The sequence below is a fragment of the Salvelinus namaycush genome, chromosome 25 (assembly GCF_016432855.1).
Source record: "Salvelinus namaycush isolate Seneca chromosome 25, SaNama_1.0, whole genome shotgun sequence".
NCBI classification, from domain to species: Eukaryota; Metazoa; Chordata; class Actinopteri; order Salmoniformes; family Salmonidae; genus Salvelinus; species Salvelinus namaycush.
The window spans coordinates 28,171,921-28,182,316 of NC_052331.1; positions in this window are offsets into that span (position 1 = coordinate 28,171,921).

The window sequence follows — 10,396 nt, forward strand, 5'->3', positions numbered from 1 at the left end:
ACAACATTTGAGAGAAATAAGCTTTTTGTGAGTATGGAATATTTCTGTGATCTTTTATTTCAGCTCATGAAACATGGCACAAACACTTTACATATTGCGTTCATATTTTAGTTCAGGTTAGTTCCCATTATTTTGTCTGTGAGCACACGGGCACCGCCATTAAGGCAATCTCCATTCAGAAGTAGTACATTTTCTTCTTCACAATTGGCTACTCCCTCCAACAGGGTCATCAGCAGGGATCAGCCAATAAAGTTTGAAGTCCCACCCAGTTGACTACATTAAAATGATGGAAGCCCTCAATGGTGCTGCCAATGCTATAATTAAGCAATAAGGCCTGAGGGGGTGTGGTATATTGGCCATATAACACAAACCCCCGAGGTGCCTTATTGCTATTATAAACTGGTTACCAACAGAATTAGAGCAGTAAAAATAAGTGTTTTGTCATACCCGTAGTATACGGTCTGATATACCACGCCTGTCAGTCAATCAGCATTCAGGGCTCAAACCAACCAGTTTATAACAGCCTTTTGGCCACTAGATGCCTCTATCCTGCTCTATGCCGGGGATACATTATTTTCAACCTAGCTTTCTGTTCCCCCTGAAACTTCTTATTAAATCAATGTAGAAGAAAAAATTGGGGATAGGCTAATAAAAAATTGGTTGGGAAAGACAGATTCTATTTACATTTTAGCAAGCGCTCTTATCTAGAGCATCTTACAGGAGCCATTAGGGTTAACTGTGGGTAACACTTTACTAGACACCCAGCGTCATAACACGTTTTGATATGGTCATAACTATGTCATAATATATGTCATAACAGCTGACATAACTTGTCATAACACTGTCATGACACATATATTTAGACCTAATGGGACATATTGCGTTACTTTATGGCTGGTTATGACACCTACATAAGAGGGTCAAAACCCACAAAACCTACCACACAAGGCAAAACATTCCATTAAACCATAGCCTACTTGTCAACAGTATGCTTATGTTATCATTTTCATTTTCATTGTCATTTTCTAAAATTGACTATATTAAATGATTATTGTAATTGTGCCCTCATTGATGTCAGACATGCACCTACCCCAATGCTCTGTTGCTGATGACTGAGAGGAATGCAGAAGCTAATTTCAGGAGCAGGACAAGACACCCTCTTTTTGACTGATGACTGACATATGTACTAGATCTATACGTGCTAGGTCTATATGGCTTATAAGCAGTAGTGGAAAAAGTACACAATTGTCATACTTGAGTAAAAGTAAATCTTAAAAGAAAATGACTCAAGTAAAAGTGAAAGTCACCCAGTAAAATACTACTTGAGTAAAAGTTTAAAAGCATTTGGTTTTAAATATACTTAAGTATCAAAAGTAAATGTAATTGCTAAAATATACTTAAGTATCAAAAGTTAAAGTATAAATCATTTCAAATTCCTTATATTAAGCAAACCAGGCGGCACTATTTTCTTTTCTTTTTTTACGGATAGCCAGGGACACACTCAGACATAATTTACAAACGAAGCATTTGTGTTTAGTGAGTCTACCAGATCAGAGGCAGTAGGGATGACCATAGATGTTTTCTTGATACTGTAAGTGCGTGAATTGGACCATTTTCCTGTCCTGCTTAGCATTCAAAATCTAACGAGTACTTTTTGGTGTCAGGGAGAATGTATGGAGTAAAAAGTACATTATTTTCTTTAGGAATGTTGTGAAGTAAAAGTAGAAGTTGTCAAAAATTCTAAGAGTAAAGTACAGATACCCCAAAAAACTACTAGGTGTCATAAAATAGTGCAATATATGACACAACAAGTGTAAATATATGAGTCATGGCAGTTTTATGACCATATTATGACATGGCTACGACCGCGACATAACGCTGGGTGTCAAGTAAAGTGTACCGTGCTTTGCTCAAGGGCACATCGACAGATTTTTCACCTAGTCGGCTCGGGGATTCGAACCAGCGACCTTTCAGTTCCTGGCCCAACGCTCTTAACCATATGCTCAACCGCTAGGCTACTTTCCGCCGCATTAAAATGTTCTATCGCCAAGGGTGAAACCCATGACTTTCCTTAACTATGATGTGATCATCCTAAAAACTTGGTGGGCATTTGGTTTGTAGGAGGCAGGCGTTTGATATTATTATGTTGATTGGGTAGGGTCCTTGGCATTTTGTTATTAGTTTGGTATATACGCCACAGTATGAGAAAATTACTGAATAAGATATTGGCCTATAAGACTATTGTTGGAAAAAGGTTGGAATTGTTTGTCATAATTATGACCACATTTCTTCCATATAGACAGTCAGAAAATACTATGCAATAATGGATTACATACATATTGATTGATTACATCACAATCATAACATAGTTAGTAATAACAGTTTGTCTGGTTAGTGGTTACTATGACATTGGTGAATATCACTATGACCTCGAGATTCACTAGTTAAGCAGTCGTGATTATGACTCAATAATATGTCATAAAACTGAGGGATACCTGTACTGTCTCATCCTCCAGGCTCAATGCTGTGTATCAATCTATTGTGGACCCAGCCAGGATGCTAGCTTCTGGCTTCATTCATCTAGAAAGCTAACCATGGACACCTCTCCAATGAGTACTCAGACACCAGATTCTTGACTTTCTTTTATACATCTCATACCTAGAAGCACTGCCTTAAGTAGAATTGTTAATGTTCTTTCTCTGGAATTGCTAACAAAATGTTGACTTGACTAAGGATTCTTCACAATATGTGCAAAACGGGGACAATATATGCCAAAAATAACAGGGGCCAATATTTTCACGGCGCTAAGCAATTACCCTTCTGATGTGTCTAATGCTTGTATAACTTTATCTAAAAGTGAGAGTGAACCCCAGAGCTGGTGTTATTCTTTTAACAATTACTAGCAGCACCCCGCCCTCCTGGGCGGTATATCATAAAAAATGAATGATTTACAATCAGGTTTTTGGTCTCTGGATATGCCACTAAAAATATTCAAATTTCCGGTTTTGTCCTCTTATCTGAATCACATTTTTCCATCAGTGAGCAAGACATCCCATCAGTCCAAAGGCGTCTTTCAAGGTAAGGCTTTTCTAAATAGCTTGACTAGAACCAAAAAATGTGATCATATTACTCCAGTGCTAGCCTCTCTACACTGGCTTCCTGTTAAGGCTAGGGCTGATTTCAAGGTTTTACTGCTAACCTACAAAGCATTACATGGGCTTGCTCCTACCTATCTTTCCGATTTGGTCCTGCCGTACATACCTACACGTACGCAATGGTCACAAGACGCAGGCCTCCTTATTGTCCCTAGAATTTCTAAGCAAACAGCTGGAGGCAATACTTTCTCCTATAGAGCTCCATTTTTATGGAATGGTCTGCCTATCCATATGAGAGATGCAGACTCAGTCTCAACCTTTAAGTCTTTATTGAAGACTCATCTCTTCAGTAGGTCCTATGATTGAGTGTAGTCTGGCCCAGGGGTGTGAAGGTGAACGGAAAGGCACTGGAGCCACGAACGGCCCTTGCTGTCTCTGCCTGGCCGGTTCCCCTCTCTCCACTGGGATTCTCTGCCTCTAACCCTATTACGGGGGCTAAGTCGCTGGCTTACTGGTGCTCTTCCATGCCGTCCCTAGGAGGGGTGTGTCACTTGAGTGGATAGAGTCACTGACGTGATCTTCCTGTCCGGGTTGGCGCCCCCATTGGGTTTGTGCAATGGGGGAGATCTTCGTGGGCTATACTCGGCCTTGTCTTAGGGTAGTAAGTTGGTGGGTTGAAGATATCTCTCGTGGTGTGGGGGCTGTGTTTTGGCAAAGTAAGTGGGGTTATATCCTGCCTGGTTGGCCCTGACTGGGGGTATCGTTGGACGGGGCCACAGTGTCTCCCGACCCCTCCTGTCTCAGCCTCCAGTATTTATGGTGCAATAGTTTATGTGTCGGGGGGCTAGGATCAGTCTGTTATATCTGGAGTATTTCTCCTGTCTTATCCAGTGTCCTGTGTGAAATTAAGTATGCTCTCTCTAGTTCTTTCTTTCTTTCTCTCTCTCGGAGGACCTGAGGCCTGCCTCAGGACTACCTGGCATGATAACTCCTTGCTGTCCCCAGTCCACCTGGTTGTGCTGCTGCTCCAGTTTTAACTGTTCTGCCTGCGGCTATGGAACCCTGACCTGTGGCTATGGAACCTTGTCCCGGACCTGCTGTTTCGACTCTCTCTCTCTGACGCACCTGCTGTCTCTAACTCTGAATGGTCGGCTATGAAAAGCCAACTGACATTTACTCCTGAGGTGCTGACCTGTTGCACCTTCTACAACCACTGTGATTATTATTATTTGACCCTGCTGGTCATCTATGAACATTTGAACATCTTGGCTATGTTCTGTTATAATCTCCACCCGGCACAGCCAGAAAAGGACTGGCCACCCCTTCTAGCCTGGTTCCTCTCTAGGTTTCTTCCTAGGTTCCTGCCTTTCTAGGGAGTTTTTCCTAGCCACTGTGCTTCTACACCTGCATTGCTTGCTGTTTGGGGTTTTAGGCTGGGTTTCTGTATAGCACTTTGTGACATCGGCTGATGTAAAAAGGGCTTTATAAATACATTTGATTGATTGATTGATAGAATGTCATTGTATGCTGTAGCGTTAAGATTTCCCTTAGTTCCAATTAAGGGGCTTAGCCCGAATCATAAAAAACAGCACCAGACCATTATTCCTCCTCCACCAAACTTTACAGCTGGCACTATGTATTGGGGCAGGTAGTGTTCTCCTTGTATCCACCAAACCCAGATTCGTCCGACGGACTGCCAGATGGTGAAGCGTGATCCATCAATCCAGAGAACCCGTTTCCACTGCTCCAGAGTTCAATGGTGGCGAGCTTTACACCACTCCAGCCGACGCTTGGCATGGCGCATGGTGATCTTAGGCTTGCATGCGGCTGCTCAGATATGGAAACCCATTTCATGAAGCTCCCGACAAACAGTTATTGTGCTGACGTTGCTTCCAGAGGCAGTTTGGAACTCAGTAGTGAGGACAGCCAATTTTTACACGCGATGCACTTCAGCACTCAAAGGTCCCGTTCTGTGAGCTTGTGTGGCTTACCACTTCGCGGCTGAGCTGTTGCTGGTCCTAGACGTTTCCACTTCACAATAACAGCACTTACAGTTGACCAGGGCAGCTCTAGCAGGGCAGACATTTGATGAACTGACTTGTTGGAAATGTGGCACCCTATGACGGTGCCACGTTGAAAGTCACTGAGCTTTTCAATAAGGTCATTCTACTGTCAATGTTTGTCTATGGAGATTGCATGGCTGAGTGCTCGATTTTCTACACCTCTCAGCAATGGGTGTGGCTGAAATAGCTGAATCCACTCATTTGAATATATTCCCCGTAAGATCACGTGGTCCCGTGTGGCTCAGTTGGTAGAACATGGCGCTTGCAACGCCAGGGTTGTGGGTTCATTCCCCACGGGGGGACCAGGATGAATATGTATGAACTTTCCAATTTGTAAGTCGCTCTGGATAAGAGCGTCTGCTAAATGACTTAAATGTAAAATCATGACACTTACATTCTCTTGGAAATTAAATGTTTTAAAACAAATTTCCCCCTCTCCAGCATGGGAATCTACCAGCTCATGTTTGTTGCCTAGGCCAGACACTTGATACGGGGCAGGTGGCAGGCCGTGAAAAGCGCATCTTGAGGTTTTATTTTAATATGAAAAGTAAAACATCACAACCTACACTATTTGTTTTAAGCCTATCTCAATTGTGTCCAGTATTTATTTGTAGGCCTATTTATCAAATAATGAGAATTTTTATTTAAGTAGGCAAGCCAGTTAAGAACACTTTCTTTTTTACAATGACGACCTTGTTTAGGGAAGAACGACAGATTTTTACCTTGTCAGCTCGGGGATTTGATCTAGCAACCTTTTGGTTACTGGCCCAACACTCTAACCACTAGGCTACCTGCCACCTCAATCATATTGAGATTAGCAAATCTCTTTTTTGGCCTATAGGCTATAGGCTATGGAACGCTGACATACTACCAGGTTTAAACAAGATCATAGGGAGCTCTGCCTAACACTATGCACAGGTTCTATCAATCCATGTTGAGCTGGTAAATGTGGAAATTAGCAAAACACCTCGTAACAGTTTAGTATTGGGCATCAAACTATACATTATTCTCCAAAAACGGAGTCAAACTTAGATCTCAAATCACCAAAATCAATTTCTTATTCCCTCTCACCTGCTCCTTCCTCTGGGTGGCCGCACCCAGGTCTCATCACACCTGGTATTAATAAACCTAACCTGGCCTGCACTGGGTTTCACAACAGCACGCAAGAAAAATTGTGCCAAGGGCTTTGTCAAGGTCAAGGTCAACCATGTTACAGCTATAATGGGAGAAAAAAAAAATCACAGAAATAATGAAAAGTAGGCTAAAACATCACAGAAATACAACAAATAATTTATGATCTAGTGTCCAGTCTTGACGTTATTAGATTATAGGTGTCACGATCGTCGTCCTCCTCATCTGAGGAGGAGTAGTAAGAAGGATCGGAGGACCAAAATGCAGCGTGATGATTATCCATTTTAATTAGAAAACTTGAAAACAAAGAACAAAACAATAAACGGCCAAACGAACGAAAACGCAACAGTCCCGTATGGTGACATACAAAAAGACACAGAAACAGGAACAATCACCCACAATACAAAACAGACTACCTAAATATGGTTCCCAATCAGAGACAACGACTAACACCTGCCTCTGATTGAGAACCATATCAGGCCAAACACATAGAAATAGACAAACTAGACATACAACATAGAATGCCCACTCAGATCACACCCTGACCAAAAAAAACATAGAAACATACAAAGCAAACTATGGTCAGGGCGTGACAATAGGACCCCAGAGCATATGCCTAAACCAAAATAATTTGTACCTGTTTATTCATAGGTGGAGAGTTGTTGTTCTAGCCTCTCCTTGTAATGTCCATTGTCAATTCAGTTGCTGCTTTGCCAATCTGTAATGGTCCATATTACCACTCCTATGTGCCTTCTTTGGCAGAGCATAGACCAGGGGTGTCAAACTCATTCCACGGAGGGCCTAGTGTCTGCAGGTTTTTGGTTTTTCCTTTCAATAAAGCCCTAGACAACCAGGTGTGGGGAGTTCCTAACTAATTAGTGATGTTAATTCATCAATCAAGTACAAGGGAGGAGCGAAAACCCGCAGACACTCGGCCCCCCGTGGAATGAGTTTGACACCTGTGGCATAGACCTTTCAGCTCTGCATTGAATCAGGGTTTGTCTTTGCTGAATGTGTCAAAAGTGCTGGTTGGAATGCAGTTTTCCTCACAGATACTGATGTAAGATGTGACCCTGTCAAAAGTCGTGAATTGTGGTATTTTCATTTTTGAAAATATCCCAATCGTTGGATTCCAGGCTGTCCTTAAATTTCCCTATGGCCTTTTTTCCATTTCCTCACCATTTAAAAAAAAGGCTTGGCGGTTGTCAGTTTCTGTCTGTATAAGGGGATGAGTTGGATCATCACATGGTCAAAGTTCCCCAGGGGGGAGCGGGGGTAGCGTGGTATGCTCCTTTGATGGTGTTGTAACAGTGATCTAAAGTTTTCGGTTTTCTTGTGTGGCCTTTCAACAGTTGTTTGTAACTGTACAGCTCATGGCTCAGACTGGTGTTGTTAAAGTCGCCCAGAATAGTGAACAATTAATGAAATGGCCACCCGGACTATTTACATTGACCCCCCCTTTGTTTTTACACTGCTGCTACTCACTGTTTATTATCTATGCATAGTCACTTTACTCCTACCTACATGTACAAATTACCTTGGCTAACCTGTACCCCCACACATTGACTCTGTTTTATTGTGTTACTTTTTATTACATTTTTTACTTTAGTTTATTTAGTAAATATTTTCTTAAATCTATTTCTTCAACTGCATTGTTGGTTAAGGGCTCGTAAGTAAGCATTCCACGGTAAGGTTGTATTTGACGTATGTGACAAATAAAATTAGATTTGAATGCAGAATCTGGGTATTTCTTTTTCTACCATGGGGATGATGGGAGGTGGTGGTGGAGGAATGATACCTGTGGAGAGGATCCCATCCCTCTGCGCAGGTACGCTGGCTGTTTGGAGGAATGGCTGCTATTCATATGGTTGTAAGGCTGTTATACTTTGGGCTGTAACAGAGTATCAGCACAAGATGCTCCTACTGTCAGCTAGTAGTAATTGTTCTGTGTAGTGACATGAGCGGAGTCTCCTGACTTCTCCCATTTGTCGCAGATATCCGAAGTAGATATGTTGTGGACCCTGCTATGATGACCACCACCAACCTGAGGCCAAGCAGATTAGCCTGAGACCCCTGCAGTACAGAAATCACCAAACAGTGGAGGCTGGCTCAGCTGGGTCATTGGTGGCAAAAAGAAAGAGGTTCATCTACCTGATGACAAAGACAACTCCATAAAGAACCTGTTATTTCTATTCTTTATACAGACACTTCAGTGGATTCATCTTTTTCTCTGTGGCTTGATTCACATTGCTCCCTCAGATTGTCTGGGATCAGGTCATACGGAGTTGATCGACAAAAGTGAGCCCAATGCTGAGGTATTCACTCCAATTAATCAGATCAATTTAAATCAATTGATGAGTGTTGAATTTCAATGTGAGAATGTCACTAATTTTGAAAATATGTTGATGTGTTTTACAGAACAAGCTTGTATCTGGGGAACTCTGGCAGTCTTTCCAAAGGAGTGAATTCTTACTCCATGAAAGCAGTTGAATATTGCTCCAATACTGTGCCAGCCAGTCATTCCTCTCTCTGGTGATCTCCTGCTAACATATTTAACTCTTACAAATCAAATCAAAGTTAATTTGTCACGTGCGCCGAATACAACAGGTGTAGACCTTACAGTGAAATGGTAACTTACAGGCTCTAACCAATGGTGCGAGAAAAAAATAAGGTATGTGTGTGTGTATGTAGGTAAGTAAAGAAATAAAACAACAGTAAAAAGAAATGTGAAAAAAGAGTAGCAAGGCTATATACATACACCTGCTAGTCAGGCTTATTGAGGTAGTATGTACATGTAGGTATCGTTAAAGTGACTATGCATATATGATGAACAGAGAGTAGCAGAAGCGTAAAAAGAGGGGTTGGCGGGTGGTGGGACACAATGCAGATTGCCCTGTTAGCCAATGTGTGGGAGCACTGGTTGGTCGGGCCAATTTAGGTAGTATGTACATGAATGTATAGTTAAAGTGACTATGCATATAAGATAAACAGAGAGTAGCAGCAGCGTAAAAGAGGGGTTGGGGGGGCACACAATGCAAATAGTCCAGGTAACCATTTGGTTACCTGTTCAGGTAATTTAGGAAGGACAGCAGGTCTATGGGGCAGCAGATACCCTACAGTGCTGTACCCTAATATGACCGTCACAATGCCTCAAAGCCAGGGGCCTGGCCAGCTCCCTTGCCCACACACCACCCTCGTGGCTGTGCCATTTGATTGCTCCCAGGTTGGCAGACAGGCTGTGCCATTTAATTGCTCCCAGGTTGGCAGGCAGAAACTTGCCCCATGCACTCTACCCTATTGAGGTATAACTCTGGACAGTCCTTCCTAAATTAATACATTTCAATAGCAGAGCTTTTATTTTGCAGAAATATAACATATGGCTGAAGTAGCTGTGATGTAAATAATTGTTATTCTTGTTCCACAGGCGATTTGCCCAGAATGAGTTTTCCCATATACATAAGTGGAGTTTTCAGCATTTTAGAAGAAATGGCAAATCAATTAAGAAAAAATATTGAAGTAATGGGGCACTTCTGGTATCACAGGTCTGAGTGGGTTCCAGAATAGTAGCCTGATTTGTGTATCTTCATGGTCATGTACACCACAGCAGAATATGCATTGCATTGGTAATCAACTATTTCCTGTTAAAGAGAAAATACTTACCTCGTTGTCATTCTGCTCTCCAACAGTTCTGGTGGACATATCATGCACCCCTTTTGAGTGTCTTTCACTGACCCTTCTCTGCTCCCAACAAAATTCATATTGACATGTCATAAGGGGTTTTAAATAATCTGCAAGCAACTATCAAAGAATAAAAACAAATGGATTTACAGGTGCTCCTTGGGAGAGAATGGAATGCGTTAAGGGGGACCCTTTTTTAACTAGGACTACTAGGCCTACATCAGATTGTGCAGGTCTAAACAGCTATGCTATATCATGTGCACACTAATTACATGTCTTGCAAATTGTTTAGTTAATCAGGTTTAGATTTGTTTTAAAGAGTCTAAGTGACATAATATAAATTAATAGCCTACTACCAGTGGCAACTGGGGTGAATAATTGCTTTTAGCTTGCGTGGCGAGGGCGGAACTTATGACGTTTTCAGCCGAA